General features: G+C 36.0%; 1 long non-coding RNA gene across 1 annotated transcript in view; it reads left to right on the top strand.

Moving 5' to 3' along the window:
• LOC105499721 (uncharacterized) overlaps window positions 1-19198 on the top strand; it is a 60429-nt gene that overhangs the window by 20584 nt on the left and 20647 nt on the right. The gene's annotated exons all lie outside the window — the stretch shown is intronic.

The raw sequence follows: 19198 nt of genomic DNA, 5'->3' as shown, positions 1-19198 counted from the left end.
AAATTCAATTAGGTAGATTTTATAGCTTAAGTAATGAAGTGATTACCTCTAGAATAATCTGTTAGTAAGTCAGTTCAGTTTATGAGGCAAAGGTTATATTTTTATTTCCTCAGTCAACTTTAGAAAATGTTCAGAATTTTTTGACCAGATGTATAGTAGGTCTAATTCATTTTGGGATACAGATGAAATGATTATATGAAGGACTGATTTTATATTGTCACCTGGAATTTCTGATCTTTACAGAAACTGCCAAAGTGTGTTGGAGTTTGAGCCCCATCACAAGACATTTAGCAATGCATGTTATTGTGACTGGAAATTGGGTTTGCTGTTGCCCTTCATCTCTGCTTCATACAAGTGGGTGGAAGCCCTTTAAAAGAAGCACTCTGAAGTTTAAAGCTCTTTTCTTGTGCTGTCCAATGGGAGGTGCCAGTCTTATGAGGCACTAGCATGCAAGTGTGGTGGGTCCACTTTTTGTAGGGTAGCCCACGGCTGCTAGAAGAGGTACTTTGTAGCATGTGTGGACCTGGTTTTTGTGGCATGAAGAGAATGGGTGCAACACTGATAACTTGCCAAGTTTATGGTGCTTTTGTGATAAGTACAATGGTGCCATCTATTTGTGACTGATTTTTTTTAATGGAGTTGACTGTTCCTGAGTGGTCCGAGGACAAAAAGAGTAATGTAGCTGAGCATCATTTGCACATTTATTTACATGTCAGGGCTTTTGTTCAAATTGTGACTGAAGTCTATTTGTAGAGTCAGGCATAACGAAGTAAACCTCATTGAGATTCACTTCAGGACATATCCAAACAAACAACATCTTCATTCTGAGCCCATCCAAATGTCCGTAATTTGGTAAATTACTCATTCTATTTGAATGCATTAGTCATCATTTATGAATGCCAGTGAAATTGAATGGACTTCCCTCAGAGCTCTATAGAACTTTTCCATCATGCTGCAAATGGCTGTTTTTAATTTTTTTCAAGACATATTTTTTTGGTACACTTTAAATTTCTGGTTCATATGCCAAATAAGCATTCAAAAAATAAAGAATCATGTCTAAATAGCTAAAAGGGTCTTTATAAAATGAGTTTTTTTCTTTAGGTTTAAGTAGATTAAGGTCACATCACAGGATGTTAAAATGCATAAGCCTTCATAATCTTCAGGTTTAATCTTTACTATGAAGTACTTTGGGAATGTTAGTAATCTTCAACATAAACAGCTGTCAGGGGGAATCAAATTGTAAGTGTTTTAAGGAAGACAATGCCTCAAGTGCTAACTCCCTTGAATTTTTATTTTTTTGGAGTGATGAAAGCTTTTTATTGAGTATATTGATTAATAGCCAAGAAAGGTGGTGAACCTTAAACAGAAAGACCATATAGAAATTTTCTGATGCTTTGACATTTTATGTTCTCTTTAAAATCAAATGGTTCTAGTAATACAGCAAAGAGGGGAATATGACATTTTGACATTCATCAGGTATCTGCAGTACTTTTAAGTTACATCAGTTAAACTTTCCTATCCCAGCAAATGTTTCATCTGCTATATGGCAGCTATCAGTCTTTGTAATATATTGCAAATGCATGAAGAAGATGGAAGATAAGGAAAAGCTGACCCTTGAACTTCTGAGTGTATTTATGTAATTTCCTAAATTTTGAGTAACCTTGGCAAAAGAGATGTCATGAGTTCTTTTTTACATTTATTTAAGGCAATAGTATCTATAAATTATTATTACTCTAATGTCTAGGATTCTTTTAAATATAAAAAAGGAATGGTTCTTCTTAGGAAACGACCATTTTAACTATCTTTGAAAATTTCATAAATCAAAAGCTGATTTTTAAAATAAAGTGTTAACAAGTTGTTACAGGTTTAGTTTTCCAAAGATAAACTTTTGTCCTTCTTATTCTGTGTCCCAGAACCTTCCCTATTCTCTCCATTATCAATGCTGGTTTTTCTTTTTTTTTTTTCTTTTTCTTTTCTTTTTTTTTTATTATACTTTAAGTTCTAGGGTACATGTGCATAGCATGCAGGTTTGTTACATATGTATACTTGGACCACGTTGGTGTGCTGCACCCATCAACTTGTTTTTCTAAGGGGAAAAAGCAGACTATTCTTTTAGACTCTCTATGCAAGATTTCTTGTTAGATTGATCCATTATATTTCAGCTGTGTACATGCTGCCCACCTTCTCCATGCATTCCTTGTATTTTAAATCCTACAGGGCTTTCTTTCAATACAGGAGATACATCTCCCTTTTAGTAATTCACACTTGAGGATGATTTGATTCATCAGTATGCATATACTTTGTGTTTTTAAGTGTGTGTATGTGTGGGTGTGCAGCAAATATTTATCAGTGTGCCATATTTCATCTTGAAATTGAAAGGCTAGATCATTCTTGGAAGGGATATTATGCTTCCTCATGCAAGCATTTTTGCACGCTAATTCAAGGCCCAGAAAGAAAAGGCAATGAATAAAGTAGTTGTGGGCAAGTGGCTAGAGAGCACTTGCCTTGGCTTAGGGCGCCAGTGTCTATTCAGCTGCAGTCAACTGCAGCTATGCAAGAACAGTCCCAGTGTTGTTCGACCATCCAGGTTTACAAGAGTAGTCAGAAATTTGGATTTTCATTTTCAATTTCAAAATATTTAAATGTTAGAAATTAATTTTAATTAAAAACTGTGTGAGCTAAACAAAATAAGTTTATGGGTGCCCAGTGTGCCAGTTCTGTAAAACAGAGGGTATAGCTAAAAAAGAAAATGCTATACCATACTTTACTTACCAACTTTACTTAATAGCTACATAAAATATTTAGAAAAGAAATATAAATATAATATGCATATTTAGATAACATGTTTGTTAGAAATATCTTGAGTAAGGGAAGAAATTTTCCATCCCTCTACCAATGCCATTGATGAGTCTCTGGTTCAGAAAACTGGTTCCATTCAATACCACCCACTTCCCCATCCCAACTCCCATTACAAGTATAGGGACTTAACACTTCCTCAATGCCTACCTCCTTGCTTGCTGTCCAGAGAAATACACATTTTTCATTTAAGGATGTCCTGGGATGCTATAAAAGTCAAGGAAGTTATTGAAGGACATTTTTAGATAATAGACAGCATCAGTCATGCTGGGCACATATGGAAGAAAGTGATGACAAAGAAGGGACCTCTCTGCCCAACAAGAGCAGGACCTTGGAAAGAATGGTCCTTTGTCTCTTTGGCCTTAATGTACAAGGAAAAACTGAGGACTGGACAGTTTACACATGGTCCCTCAGATGTTAGGCAGTGCCAGAGCACCAATGAGCATGAGGCTGAGTGATCTTCACCGGGAGCAGTCTATTGCTGCACACTCAGCTCCCATAATGAAAGGTTGAGAGTAAGACCCTTTGCAGAAATGTTCTTCATATCTATGTTGTTATCTCCTTTCAGATGTCTTCTCCACACCACCTCTCAACATCTCTGCTCTCACTATATTCCTTTCTGGTGGGAAGAAACTTCATTCTCTCACTTTGGATGTTTCTTCTCTGAATTTTTCTATGTCCTAAGTCATCCTCTCCATGTTCCTAAGTCCTGAGGATTTTGGAAATCACCTATGTAAGAGTCTCCTCTTCTCAACTTTACACTCTGTCACATTAATCTCTGAGGCAACAAACACATTGACTGAGCTTGAATGGAGAAAAGAAAAAAAAAATCTAAACATCAAAATAAAAAAAAATTGTTAACATCTCAAAAACTGTTATCCTACTGCACAAAGAAGTTTAATGCAATTTTAATTTTTATTTGTATTAATTTACAAATTTGGAATCACAGTCTTTTTTGGTCTACAAGCAAAAGTCAGACATTCAAAATCAAAATTGCATACTCAAAATTTCTACTTGAGTGGATACATTTTCCATACTTCTTCCTTTTAGCCCCTTTAGAAGGAATGAGAAGGTAGCAGCCAGTCTTTGGTTGTGTGCCATTGCTTATGCAACCAAGGAAAAATACACCTGAGAATACATGGGATGCAGATTATTTTCTAACTTTAAGCATCATATATTATTAAGAGTATCATAAAGTATCAAGCACTCTTCAACCAATGATTAATAAAGTCAGAGTGATTTGAATACTGTACCAGGACTGGCCATCATCTATAAAAGACTCTACATTTTTTTTTTCCTTAAAAGGACACATTTAGACCTATTACTTTTCTGGCAAATGACTAGAAGTATATCTCCCCAAATGACAAAGGATGTAGAGAAATGTGGGCCTATTTAGCTCTACTGTTTGTAAATTCTTGTCAGTGTAAAAAAAAAAAAAAAGAAATTCAATAAAATTCTCACCTCAGTCACTGTATCATCAAAGTCATTGAAACATTTTTTCGCCTGCCAGAAAAATCCTCTTAGGTGTTGTTGCCTGAAGTACAAGGAGCTTTAAAAAATGAATAAAGGAGACTTAAAGAAAGTGTTTGCTGATGCCTTCAGGAACATTTTGGCAGGACTACAGGGAAACAAAGAATTTTGTTTTCAATTCTCATATCTTTGGTTATTCTTGCCTCTTTAGACCCCTTGTTAACATCTGAAACCATCATGATCCCTTTACCTTCCATATTTCTCATCTTAAAATATCACTTCCTTCAAATGGCAAGACATTATTTGTATATTTCACATATATCAAGAATTTTAACATGCTATGTTGCATGGAATTATCATAATTATCTATTCGTTTACTCAAATTAGTGAGCATCTATCTATTATGGCAGATATTATATGCTAGGTTTTTTTATATAAGAGAGCTGGAAGTAGAGGTAGGGGAACAGAATGTGCAAATATGATTATGATATGTTGTTATATGTATTGAAATAGATGTAAGGCATTTGCTTTGGCAGATCGTAAGAAGGGATTATGTAAGACTCCCAAAAAGAGATGATCTTTATACTCAGCCTTCAAGAGTAGGTGGAGACTGTAGGTAAAAACTGGGTATAAAATTCAGAAGAGGACGGCCGGGCGCGGTGGCTCAAGCCTGTAATCCCAGCACTTTGGGAGGCCGAGACGGGCGGATCACGAGGTCAGGAGATCGAGACCATCCTGGCTAATTTGGTGAAACCCCGTCTCTACTAAAAAAAAAAAAAAATACAAAAAACTAGCCGGGCGAGGTGGTGGGCGCCTGTAGTCCCAGCTACTCGGGAGGCTGAGGCAGGAGAATGGCGTAAACCCGGGAGGCGGAGCTTGCAGTGAGCTGAGATCCGGCCACTGCACTCCAGCCTGGGCGACAAAGCGAGACTCCGTCTCAAAAAAAAAAAAAAAAAAAAAAAAAAAAAAAAAAAAAAAATTCAGAAGAGGAGATCCCTACAAACCAAGAGGCAAGATAATTTCAGGTAGGAGAGAAGGAGCATAGTTGCTGGTGTCAAATTTAGTGCAGGGATTGAGAAATAGAAGAATTACAACGAATGATTGAGATTTAGCATCCTGTTTGATATTAGTGAGCCTGTGGCAGTTCTTTCAATATGTAGTGGGTCAGTAGACAGACTTTAGGATTTTGAGAATTAATTGGATTGTAAGGGGCCCTATGGCTTAATCTGGTTATGTATGGGATTTCTTGAATGAGAACCCTCAGCTAAATAGGTGAGTGTGGGTTAAACACAGCTACTTGTTCCATTCAGTGAGTCATGCCCTGGCACAGAGTCACTTACATCCAGAGAAATAGGCAATTTTTCTTAGGTTTTACAAAGCTGTTGATGAGTTAACAGAAGCCTGATGGCAGGTACTGTTTTCCATAATATGAACTGTGAAGAGGAGAAAGAGGATAATATCAGAGAGGTGTAAGATTTGTTTAATTTTTTTTAAGATCACCTGAACTTGAATATATTTAAAGGCTAGAGGCTAAGACATAGTAGAAATGGAAAGTTTAAAGAGACAAGTGAAAGTAAAATAAAATAATCAATGGAGAACCATGAGGACACAGAGGAGAATGGGATCTAGAAAGTTACAAAAATTAGACATAGATAGAAGCAGAGATTTCTCTTTTACTGACTTGGAGAGGAAAAGATAAGAATGGGGAAAGATGCAAATAAGCTTATGGGTGAAGGGAGATAAACATGAACTAAAAATAGGCAGAAATAAAACAAGAAAAGGATATACAAATGGCCAACAAACATGAAAAAATGCTCAATATCACTAATCATCAGGGAAATACAAATTAAAATCACAAGATACCACCTTACCCCAGTCAGAATAATGGCCATTATTAAAAAGTCAAAAAATTATAGGCAGCATGGATGTGGTGATAAGGAAATGCTTATACACTGTTGATGGGAATGTAAATTGGTGCAATTTCTGTAAGAAACAGCATGGAAATTTCTCAAAGAACTAAAAGTAGATCCACCATTCAATCCAGCAATCTCACTATTGGGAATCTACCCAAAGGAAAAGCAGTCAATATATCGACGAGCAATCAATATATCAAAAAGACAGCTGCACTTGTATATTTATTGCAGCACAATTTACAATTGCAAAGATATGGAACCAACCTAAATGCATGTTGATCGATGTGCGTGGATAACGGAAATGTAGTGCACACACACATACACACACACACACACACACACACACCATGGAATACTACTCAGCCATAAAAAATAATGAAGTAATGTCTTTTGCAGCAACTTGGATGGAGCTGGAGGCCATTATCCTAAGTGAAGTAACTCAGGAAGAGAAAACTAAATACTTCATGTTCTAACTTATAAGTGGGAGCTAAGCTATGCATATGCAAAGGCCTACAGAATGGTATAATGGACATTGAAGACTCAGAAGAGGAAAGAATGAGAAAGTGATGAGGGATGAGAAATTACCCCTTGGGTACAAAGTACACTATTTGGTACTAAATAAGTACACTAAAATTCCAAATTTTATCCCTGTACAATTCATCCATGTAACCAAAAACCACTTGTACCCCTAAAGCTATTGAAGTTGAATAAATAAATAAAACAAATGGTAGCCAAAATAAATTAATTATAAGTACTAAAAAGATAAATTTGCTAATTAAAAAACAGTAGATATGTTACTCCAAACTGGATACAAAGTGAGATAAGAAAGATAAATCCAGCAGTTTGTCCAGAAGGCAGTAAAACAGAGACATAGAGAGACAACGTTTTAAAAAAGAGAAGAGAGGCTGGGCATGGTGGCTCACGCCTGTAATCCCAGCACTTTGGGAGGCCGAGGTGGGAGGATCACAAGGACAGGAGATCGAGACCATCCTGGCTATCACAGTGAAACCCCATCTCTACTAAAAATACAAAAAATTAGCTGGGCATGGTGGCACACACCTGTAGTCCCAGCTACTCGGGAGGTTGAGGCAGGAGAGTTGTTTGAACCCAGGAGGCGGAGATTGCAGTGAGCCAAGATCATGCCACCACACTCCAGCCTAGGCAACAAAGCGAGACTCCATATATATATATATATATATGAAGAGAAGCTACAATACACATATAGTAGAGTGAACAGGTCCACAGCTATCTAAAAGAAATTCTAGAAGGTAATAAAGGAAGTGGCTTATAAACAACAACAAGATGGAAAGGAAACAGAAAGTTTTCTAGAATTGAGAGAAGATATTTAAATCAAAAGGTTCATAACAGCTGTCAAGCAGTTAGAATAAAAAATAGTGATTGTGATAGATCAGGAATAAAAATGAAATGTTCAAAGGTACAAGAGAAGATACACAGTTTGCCTATGGTAGTAGGTGGTATTATTTGCTTACAAATCTTCTTGCTTACCATTGCCGGGGTGAATGGTATATACTTCCCTGGATCCTTGATTTGGGGGTTGGCTCTGTGATTAGTTTTGGTCAAGGGCAAAATGACAATGTACAAGCTCCAAATCTGAAACCCTTTTGAGTTTGCACCTTTCATAAAGAGTATGTCCCAGCTAGGCTGATTCCTTTAACGTAGGTCCCAGGATAAAGACATGAAGAACATACCTGAACTCAACAGAAAGCTTAGAACCAGATTAGGCCCAAATAAGCCTGTCAAGGTCAGCTGTGCTGCAATCCATTTATAGATCTGTGAATATGAAATAAGCCATTGCTCTTTTAAGTCGTGGAGATTTGGGGTTGTTTGTTATGTAACATTACTGGAGCAGAAACCAGGTAAATTTACAAAGAAACTGTCATTAAAGGAACAATTGATTTCTCATCTGGGTTGACATAGTTGAAGTTGACAGAAGTTGAAGAAATAATATCTCACATAAATGACTGAAGCAGGTGGGATGGGGATTAAAAAGGCAGTATAGGAGCTATGGCAAATCGGAGGGCTCGCCTAAACATGTCATTTGACATGTTTTGTCAGATTGGCTAGTTTCTTAAAAGGAGAATTTGAAAACCTATATTTCTATGTATAGCCTGCTAATTTTAAAAAGTTGATGACATACTTGATTTTTGTCTCCTAACTTTTTGTGAACCAGCCTCACGTGTTCATAGGCTGCTTGTGTTTTGAGGGCCAGATATAGTTTTTCAACACCTACAGGATGGTTAGGGAGAAAGTAGATTTGCCCATCCTCTCTGACCTCACATTGCTCAGATGACCAAAGCCTCCTTCTGTGGCCAGAGCTCAGTTTTTGACTGGGGGCCAGGGATTGTACTGTTGGTTCAGCATTTGTGCTTTTCCTGCTCACCACCTTGCTCTAAACCATTTAGTTATCTTGTGTGCTCCCATACCTTTTCTTCACATTTAGCCATTTCTACTCAAATGTGTCTGTCAGCTTTTAAATCCAAACTTCAAGATGATCACAAAGATCTATAGAGTCTTTTCTTCTGCCTTGTTTTTTTTAAAAGGTTGATGGCAGTGAGGTTGTTCTCCTTTGGAGTATGTGTGGTTCATCACTGATACATCAGAATTCCTTTATGAGCTTAAAGGCAAAAAATGAATGTCCTTCAAGCTTCTTCCCTCAAATAAGGATGATCTTTTCAGTAGAATACATAGTCCAAATATTCTCTGCAAATTGTCCTTCAATGGGAAAATCTGGTATTATTTAACAAAACACATGAAACCAATATTCTTTTTGGTATTCAGTGACTATTGTATTGAACGTCATATAATGTAGTTTTAGTTGATATTTTGATAAATTATTATTCTTTTTGTTTTTGCTCTTCTTAGTAAGTTTTCAACATTAATACATGAGGTTTGTCTCCATATTTAGGGCTGTGCCATTAACACAATACCAAGATCACAATCAGAAACAATTTATATGTATTCTTTACTAACACAGGGGCTTATCAGAACAGGTTCCATAGGTTGCCAAGAAATGTCAGCCTGTTATACAATAGAAAGTCAATTTACTTTTAAGTAAAAGTACTTTTAAGACAATCCCTTCTTGAAGGATTTCTTAATCAGATTATGTGTATATACAGAAAGCAAAGAGAAAAACAAAGGCACTGACCTTAATGATCTAGCTTTACAATTTTTTGTTGTTGCTATATTAAGATAATTTCAGTCAAAGTGATATTGAAAGACCTCAGTTATCTAGTTTGTTTTATCTTGTTTTTTTTTTTTTTTTTTTTTTTTTTTTTGGCAATTTACTTTGTGCATCATGACACGCCCAGTATCAGGAAACAGACTGGAAAGTACAGTTCTTATTCTAGGTAGGTGGTGGGACACCTAGGGGATTCTTACAGTTGGTACATGAGCATTTTTATTTTTTTTACAATAAAAAGGAAAGATTGTTAAAAATTATGATTATCTGGCCAAAACTTCTTTCAGGTTTAACATTGCCTACATTGTAAAGCCTGCCATTACTCTATCTGCAGAATAAAACCTATATGAACCATGAACATTAATAGGTAGAAATTAACTCGAGCAAGAATGTTTTCTATTTTATTTAGCATTCACAACCAAAACAGGGCTTTTTGATGACTACAATCAACTGCCTTCATGCTTGAGTCTAAGCTTCCTAAATCAGAAAGTGCCAGAAATTACACTTTGAACCTCCAAATAGTGTGAGTTGAACAGAAGTGTATTTTTGGATACCAAATGTGCTCTCATATCCTTCCAACTCTGAAAAATCAAACAAGCAGGAATTTCATTATCTGGGTGTCCAGTCTTTATCCCTCACAACTGACCCTGTCTTCCTGTGACCCTCTTCCACAGCACCAGACAGAGCCATAACTGTTTCCCAGTGTTCTTTTCCATTGCACCACCCCCCCCTCTATCTCCTCCTCTCCCTGTCCCCTCCCAACAGAGAAATGCTTCAACAGAAGGGAGAGAAAACTCAAAGAATCCCCCTTTACTAACTAGAACTAAGATGAATTGTGTCAGAGTTCAGAGCCCCGTTGTTGCTTTGGCATGAAATCACGGCCCTTGGTTTCTGCCAAGGCGGGTGTCAGCTGGTGAATTATAACACTGGCAGACAGGACTGAGATAAGCAAAAAATACAATGACAGCTGCTACACAGAACTATTCTTTCTGGCCTGGTGAATACAAAAATACATTGTGTAAATAAAGACAGACAGCTTCATTATGCAATTGTCTGCTACTGTGTCACTGCTAAAGAACAAGTATTGATTTTGGAAAATATATCCAGACTCTTCAAGCTAATATGCTCTTGCTTTCCCAATATATGTGGCATTAAGGAAAGAAATAATCTAATCTAACTTCCTCACGTTAGAGCTGAACCAATATGTAAATTTAGTATAATATCTCCCTACATTAGACATTTAAAATATAGCTTTTTAAAAAACGACCATTTCACATGCAAGTCTTCAATTCTATTATTTTAATGTAAAACTCTAGAGCTTGGACTGCATTTTCATGAGTTATAATGTAAGTGGGTGTATTAATCTGTTCAGGCTGCCATAACAAAATACCATAGACAGGGTGACTTAAAGAGCAGAAATCTATTTTCTCACAGTTCTTTTGGCTAGAAGTTGCAGGTAAAGGTCTGGCAGGGTCAGTTCTTGGTAAGTGCTCTCTTACTGGCTTGTAGATGGCTGCCTTCTTGCTGTGTTTTCAGATGGCAGAGACAGCAAGAGTGAGCACGCTGGAATCTCTTTTTATAAAGACATTAATACTATTGGATCAGGCCCCTACCCTTGTGACCTCGTTTAACCTCAAACTTCCTTAAAGGCCCCATCTAAAAATGCAGCCACACTGAGGGCAGGGAGGAGTTGGGATTTCCATATGTGAATTTTGGGGAATATACAACATTCAGCCTGTAACAGTGACTTGGGCAAACTTGATTTTTGTTATAAATAAACTACTTGATGAACCTATTTACCTTTTGATTGATGATTTCTAATACACTAAATAGTGTTTTCAGAAATATATCATTTAGTGACTATTTTGTTCTCATTTAGCAACCAACACTAGGAATTGAGCAGGAGAAGCAAGGAATGTTTAGAGTGAAACAGTCTTCAAAGCAAGGTACACGAACACTTGTGGGTTCCTGAGAGCTATTCTGCAAGGTCAATTCTGTTTTTAGAATAACCCTAGAGTTGTTATTTGCATTTTTGACTATGCTGACATTTGCACTGATGGCACACACAAAAAAAGTGATAAACTTGTTGGCACCTTAACATGAATTGAGGCAGTGACACCAACTGCTCTAGTAGTCATTATATTACTTACCGTCATGTACTTGCAGTTTATATAAATATATATATATGCATATAGACACATATATCTACACACACATACATATACACACAGACATACACATGTCACCGAAAATTGCTCTTGATGAAAAAGTAAAATGTATATTAGATTTTTACTGTTGACCACCCATCTCTTTAATATTGTGTGTCCTAAAATGAGAAATAAGCATAAAACACTTGCTGCATGCTGAAGTAGGATGGTCGATGGTGATCTGGAGGAAAATAATTTGTGTGATTGTTTGAGTTGCAAGCTGAACTGACCACTTTTTTGTTGGAACACTATTTTTACTTTAAAGAGCAACTAACAGACACTTTATAGTACTCAAACTTGAGTATTTGGCAGACATTTTCTTGACAGTGAATAAAGTGAGCATGTCACTTCAAGAAAAACAACTGATGGAATTTTTTCCAATGATAAAATTTGAGCTTTCAAGTGAAAACTTGAATTTTGGAAAACTTGTAACTATCATTGTAGCTTGAAGGTCAGAAGAGACTTCAGTGATCTTAATAGACGTGAATTTTAAAATCATATGTAATGTATCCACATTTAGAAGTGGCATAACTCAGTTTATTTGTCTATTCTTGCATTGCTATAAAGAAATACCTGAGACTGGGTAATTTATAAAGGAATGAAGTTTAATTGGTTCATAGTTCTGTGGCTGTACAAGAAGCATGGCATGGGCGTTGACTCAGCTTTTGGTGAGGCCTCAGGAAGCTTACAATCATGGCAGAAGGCAAAGGGAGAGCAGGTGTCACATGGTAAAGAGCAGGAGCAAGAGAGAGAAGGGGGAGGTCCTAAGTTCTTTTAAACAATCAGATCTCACCTGAACTAACAGAGGGAGAACTCACTCACCATCAAGGGTGTGGTGCTCAGTGATTCATGGGGGAACTTCCCCCAAGATCCAATATCTCCCACCAGGCCCCACCTACATTTAAACATGAGATTTGGAGGTAGGAATACCCAAACTGTATCACTCAGTGAAACAATATTTTCCACGTAAGCAATGGTTGACAGTACAAAGTCATTCATGAGTAAAGGAGTTCTTCAATGTGCAATATAGACCAATAGATTTGAAACCAACATGGTACAAAAAAAATTCACTGATACAGTTGTTTACATTCCATTGGCGCTAACTACCCTTGGTTGAGCTTTTGTAGATATCAAAGATTAATATCTACAGTTACCTGAAAAGGCTATTGAATTTCTCCTCTCCTATCCATCTACATGTTTATGCGAGGCTGGATTTTCTTCATATACTTTACCTTAAATAATGTATTTCAACAGATTTAGCAGAGGCTGATCTGAGAATCCAGCTGTCTTCTGTTAAGCCAGACATTAAAGTTGGCAAATATGTAAACCAATGTCACTCTTACTAGTAATTAGTTTTTCAGACAAATGTAGTTGTAAAAAAATAAAATGTCTGTTAGCATATGTGTTTATTATTTTCTATGAATTAATAAATAATATCATTTAAAAATTTTGTTTTGTAATAAACCTTGAGAGAGATAGCCCACACAAACACAAGTTGTTTTGGATCCTCAATAGTTTTTAACAGTGTAAAGAATAGGAGAACCAGTGCTATATAGGGAAGACGAGAGCATTTGGCAAACTGGAAACCTTTGGCTTTTTAATGTAACTTTTGCTAGTTATGGTGTGATTTGGGGCAAGTGACATAACTCTGAGTCATAGTTATACCACTTATGAAATAGAGATAGTAAAGTCTACTGCACATGGTTTTTGTGAAGATTTATTTGATGAGACCATACATATAAAAGCCCTTTATAAACTGTAAAGTGCTGCATGATGTCACACTTGAAGATGCTACACTATCTTCAAGGCTTACTTCAGACCCTAATAAAGCAATTCCAGCCAATCCCTTCCTGTCCCAAATTTGGAAATATCTCTTTTCTGACTCTGCATATGAATTTTGTGTGTTTACATATGTTTCTACTGGTACACTTGCTTTTATACTTATTTAATCTCAGGCCACTCCTCTTGGACCATAAGCTTCCCCAGCAAAGGGATTTTGTATTCACCTTTGTATTCTTTGCAGACAGTATTAATCATAGGAGGTATTTAATACATTTGCATTGAATAGAATATAACTAATGAATATCCCCAAATCTTATTTATTTATTTATTTATTTATTTATTTATTTATTTATTTATTTTTGAGACAGAGTCTTGCTCTGTCACCCAGGCTGGAGTGCAGTGGCACAATCTCAACTCACTGCAACCTCCACCTCCCGTTCAAATGATTCTCCTGCCTCAGCCTCCCAAGTAACTGGGACTACAGGCACACACCGCCACGCCTGGCTAAGTTTTTGTGTTTTAGTAGAGAAGGAGTTTCACCATGTTGCCCAGACTAGTCTCAAATTCCTGAGCTCAAGCAATCTGCCTGCCTTGGCCTCCCAAACTCGCAAACGTGAGCTACCATGACCGGCCCCCAAATCTTTTTTATGTGGTGAGATTACATTTTTTAATAAGGGACAAGGTGGCATATGAGGCTCAAATTCTTTAGAAGGCTAAAACCAATTCTTCTAACATGTATTGTAGGGGGAACATCAAAAGATAACTATACATCTGTGATATTCCTGTTGCAATAGGTCATCATTGCCCTTTTCTCTTATCTCCCTCATAACTCCCTGTCACTGGTGATACAAATGTCATACAGAGCTTTGTTCCAAACCTGTGTTTCCATGGGCAATGCCATGAGTTAATTCAATATATTTAATTAAAAACTTTATTTAAACTGTTTGCAGTCCATTTAGGAAGGCCTATTTTGCTTTTGCTTTCTGGTTTTCCCTTTTCAGGAATTAGCTCATGTCTGCGGAAATTATGAAATTATTTTTTCAGAGGGATCCCTTACCTGTAACTTGTGCTTAAAGTTGTCAGCTAGAGGAGATAACTGATATGGTTTGCTTGTGTCCCCAACCAAATCTCATCTTGAATTCTCACATATTGTGGGAGAGACCTAATGAAAGGTAATTGAATCACGGGGGCAGGTCTTTCTCATACCGTTCTCACGATAGCGAGTAAGTCTCATGAGATCTAATGGTTGTTATCAGGGGAAGTTTTTCTGTACAAGCTCTCTTTGCCTGTTGCTATCCATATAAGATGTGACTTGCTCCTCCTTGTCTTCCGTTATGATTCCTAGCCAAGTGGAACTGTAAGTCCAATAAACTTCTTTCATTTTTAAATTGCCCAGTCTTAGGTATGTCTCATCAGCAGCATGAAAACAGACTAATAGAATACCCATATTGGTTCCTTGTCCCTTTTGATAAGTTGCAAATGTGGAAACAGACTGACTAGCAAGAATCTTCAGCAGTCATAGCAACATTCCATATCTGTGCTGTCCAGTACAATAGCCAATAGGCAAAAGCAGTGTTTGAGCACATTTAATGTGACTAGTACAACTGAGGAACTTAATTTTCTTTAGCTTAATTAATTTAAGCTTAAATTTAAATAACTACACGTGGCTAGTAGCCACTGTATTTGACAGTGCTGGTATAGAGTGTGAGTCAAGAAGACTTTACCTATTTGGGGCAAGTGGCCCATGAAATGATAAATTGAGGGTCATAATCGAAAAGTAACTAAAGTCACTCTTTTTCCTTTAAGAAACATAAAAGATAAAATTTCTTTTATTTTTAAATTAAAAGAACAAGGACAAATTTATGGTGAAAGATAAACAATAGGGAAAATGGAAACACAAATGCAGATATACACAATGACCACACAAAACTGAGGACTGAAGGAAAGGAAAAGGTAGACAGGAAATGAAACTCTTGGGGCTCTGAGGAGTTAATTGGGTAAACGTTTACCTTATCCTGTGTTTCATTTAGATTGTGTCTTCAGATTATTAGCATTTCTAATATTGCTCTTTTCTCTTCTGGCTATTTACTGCTTGTAGTTATTTAGTTTTTATTTAATCAAATTTAAAGAGGACTGCTGCTTCCTAAACTAATTCTAGAATTTCACTAAGATAAAATTATTCACTGTGTTGCTGCAATAATGTCCTAAAATAATGTTATTCCTAGGGGTGCATGAAAGAAAGCCAGCAACAAGTACAGATGTATCAGAAACATGAACAAAGAAAGTATCAGAACAATAGTATTCTTATTAGTTGAGAAAGAGAAAAAAAATACTGTTTTAAGTTTTATGGAAAACTCTGATATATATTAGAGAATCTTCTAATCTTACTTGATCTCATCCTTTCGGTAAACGATCTATGAAGCTGTAAAGTTTAAGATGTTGATACCTGGGAAATACACTATGTTTAGTAAAGGTCATTAAGTTCTGTAAAAAAGTAAACAGATTTTGCTCTTTAGTGATCTTTAGACGGTGAATACTATTGATTTAGCTACATCTGCAAAAGCAGGTGGTAGGCCTAATGACCACTTTAACAATAAATCAGAATCACAATATTACTGTAAAAACTGATAATGTTCTTGAAGACCACCTCTAAGGTCAAAAAGGTAGTAAATGGAAATCTTGCACACAATCTCAGCTACTTAGAGCACATAGTTAAAAATGGAAGAAACTTAATTTATCTTACTTCTAAGAATACTTCTTCTTGAACTTTTTCAACATTCCCATAACCCCTTGAGCTGTGATAAATTATAATATTGCCATAATTTCACTACAATTAAAAAAAACTCAGTATAAAGGAACTTAGAAGTAAGTTTCATTATATCTTTAGTCTAAAAAGGCAGCGTTTCTTAAACTAATGATCTGAGAACTTTGTGAAATCCATTTAAGAGCCTCAAGAGCTGTGTTTATTTCATTTAAATTGGATACAGCAGACAAGAGTCCTTCGCATAGAGTAAGAGTAAATATTATATTGTGAAATTTTGTTTCATTTAGATAAATATATATTTATTTGCTTATTGGTTATGTTGTACCACTCTTTTCTATTGTGGATTACCTTGCCAAACACGCTTCTAACTAAATATCCAATTGATTTAGTGCTAGTTCAAAACAGGGCTAGACTTTCTACACACTGAAGCATGCCTTTTATTTATGGAAGTGGACACAAAATTTTAACATTCATATAAATTTCCTTATTGGTAGTTTTGGTTCAAAAGATAGTGAAGTGATTAGGATTTATTGAATTGAATACACAAATAAATATAGGGGATATCTGAATATTTGTCACTTGAGTTCTGTTTGTCACTCAAGTTCTGTAGTTAATTGGTGCTGGGCACTCTGCTGGCCTGTTTTTGTCTTGAAATACGGAATCCAATTCTGGGATTTTTTCTTTTTTTTTTTTTTTTTTAAATTACCAAAGAAGTAGCTTGGTAATTTTCCTCCTCTGTTTCTTTTGTTTTCCCTTTCTGGAACTTCTTTTATTGGGGTTCACCCTTAGTAGACTAATCATCTAATTTTTCATGTTGTTGCCTTTTGGTCTACCTTCTGAAAGATTTCTTCATTGTTATAACCCAAACCTTCATTTGGGTATATATATTTTAACCACACTTTTAATATCCAAGAGCTCCTACCCTCCTTTCCACCCCCTTTTTCATACATATTCCTTTATTTATGGCATCATGTTTCATTGTAGATATGTCTTCTCTTCTTTCTAATGTATACTTTTTTATTTTTTGGAGATGAAGTCTCACTCTGTCACCTAGGCTGGAGTGCAGTGGCACAATCTCTCAGCTCACCGCAAGCTCTGCCTCCCAGATTCAAATGATTCTCCTGCCTCAGCCTCCCGAGTAGGTGGGATTACAGGCGCATGCCACCATATGCGGCTGATTTTTGTATTTTTAGTACAAATGGGGTTTCACCATGTTGGTGAGGCTGGCCTAGAACTCCTGACCTCAGGTGATCCAACTGCCTCAGCCTCCCAAAGTGGTGGGATTACAGGCGTGAGCCACTGCGCCCAGCCTACTGTGTGCTTTTTAATAATTATTAGATATCTCATTTTATCATGGATTTTCTGCATCTCAAAATATCATGTGACTTTTACACCTTATCCTTTTATGTGGCAAATTAAAAGGATTGATTTTCAAATTTCAAATCAACTTGAAGCTGCATTCTTGAAGTAAATCCATTAGATCATGACAGATTATCATTCCTATATATTGCTATACTTTGCTAATATTTTCTTTATGATTTTCACATATATGTTCATGAAGGTGATTGCTCTGTCATTTTCCTTTCTTATACTGTCCTTGTCAGTTTTTGGTATCAAGTTTTTCTGGTTTTAAAAAAATACGTCAGTAAGTATTTCCTTTTTCTGATCTCTAGAAAAATTTGTGTGAGATTTATTTTATATTTTTCTTAAATGTTTGGTAGAAATGAATTGTAATACCATCTGAATCCTTGAATTTTGGGAGGAAGGTTATTAATTACAGATTTTAAGAACTGACATAGCAGTATTCATGCATTTTATTATTTCTTATACTAATGTTGGTTATTTGTGTTTTTCCAGAAATTTGTCCATTTCATCTATTTTTTAAATGTATTGGGCTGAAGTTGTTTCTAGTGTACTCTTATTTACTAGTAAACAATGCTATAATCTGCAGTGATATCCCCCTTTGTATTCCCAGTATTGATGATTTGTGTTTTTCTCTTTCTCTTTTTTGTCTTTACTATTCCTATCCTAATCTCATGTTTATCAATTTCTTTTAGTTGTTTCAAACATATTGTGTGTTTTATTTTGTTTTATTAATTTTTACTGGCATTATTATTTCCTTCCATATAGTTTCTTTGAATTTAGTCTCGCTCTGTCACTCAGGCTGGAGTGCAGTGGCGTGACCTTGGCTTACTGCGACCTCTGCCTCCCAGGCTCAGCCTTCCAAGTAACTGGGACTACAGGTGCACGCCACAACAGCCGGCTAATTTTTATATTTTTCATAGAGATGGGGTTTCACCATGTTGCCCAGGCTGGTGTTGAACTCCAGAACTCAGGTGATCCACTGCCTTGGCTTCTCAAAGTGCTGGAATTACAGTTATGAGCCACAGTTCCCGACCTACTTATATAATCTCTTGAGGTAGAGACTTTGATCTTTAGTATTCATTCACTTTTAATATATGCTTATACTTAATATGTTTAACTATAAGTATATATTAAATATAAACATATATTTTAATATTTTAATGTATGTTTATACTTAATTCTATAAACTTTTCTTTAAGCAGGGCTTAAGCTGCATTCCATAAATTTGATGTCATAATTTCATTAGCATTTAGGTCAAAATAAATTCTAACTTCCATTGTAATTTCTTCATTCCCTCAGTTATTTAGGTATATATATTTTCATTTTCAAGCATTTGTGGGCATTTTTATTCATCCTTTTTGTTTATTTTTAGCCTTATTTTCCTGCTCTCCATTTTCAGCTAGCTAGTGAAATGCTCTTAAGTCAGAAGGTATCCTCTTAGAAACAAACCGCAAGCCAGATATATACCAAGGCTGAGAACTGCAGCCCGAATTCCTCTGAGACTAAATTAATAAAAGAGTGATGCCAGGGATCAAGGAAAAATAATTTTAAGAAAAAGTTTCATGAACTGACATTATTATTTAAATAAAACTTTTGCAGATTCAACATTTTATTGCATTTTTATTACTACCTTAAAAACATT

This window comes from Macaca nemestrina, chromosome 5 (genome assembly GCF_043159975.1).
Source record: "Macaca nemestrina isolate mMacNem1 chromosome 5, mMacNem.hap1, whole genome shotgun sequence".
Classification (NCBI taxonomy): domain Eukaryota; kingdom Metazoa; phylum Chordata; class Mammalia; order Primates; family Cercopithecidae; genus Macaca; species Macaca nemestrina.
The sequence above is the reverse complement of the archived record's forward strand: the minus strand, read 5'-3'. Positions and strand labels throughout refer to the sequence as shown.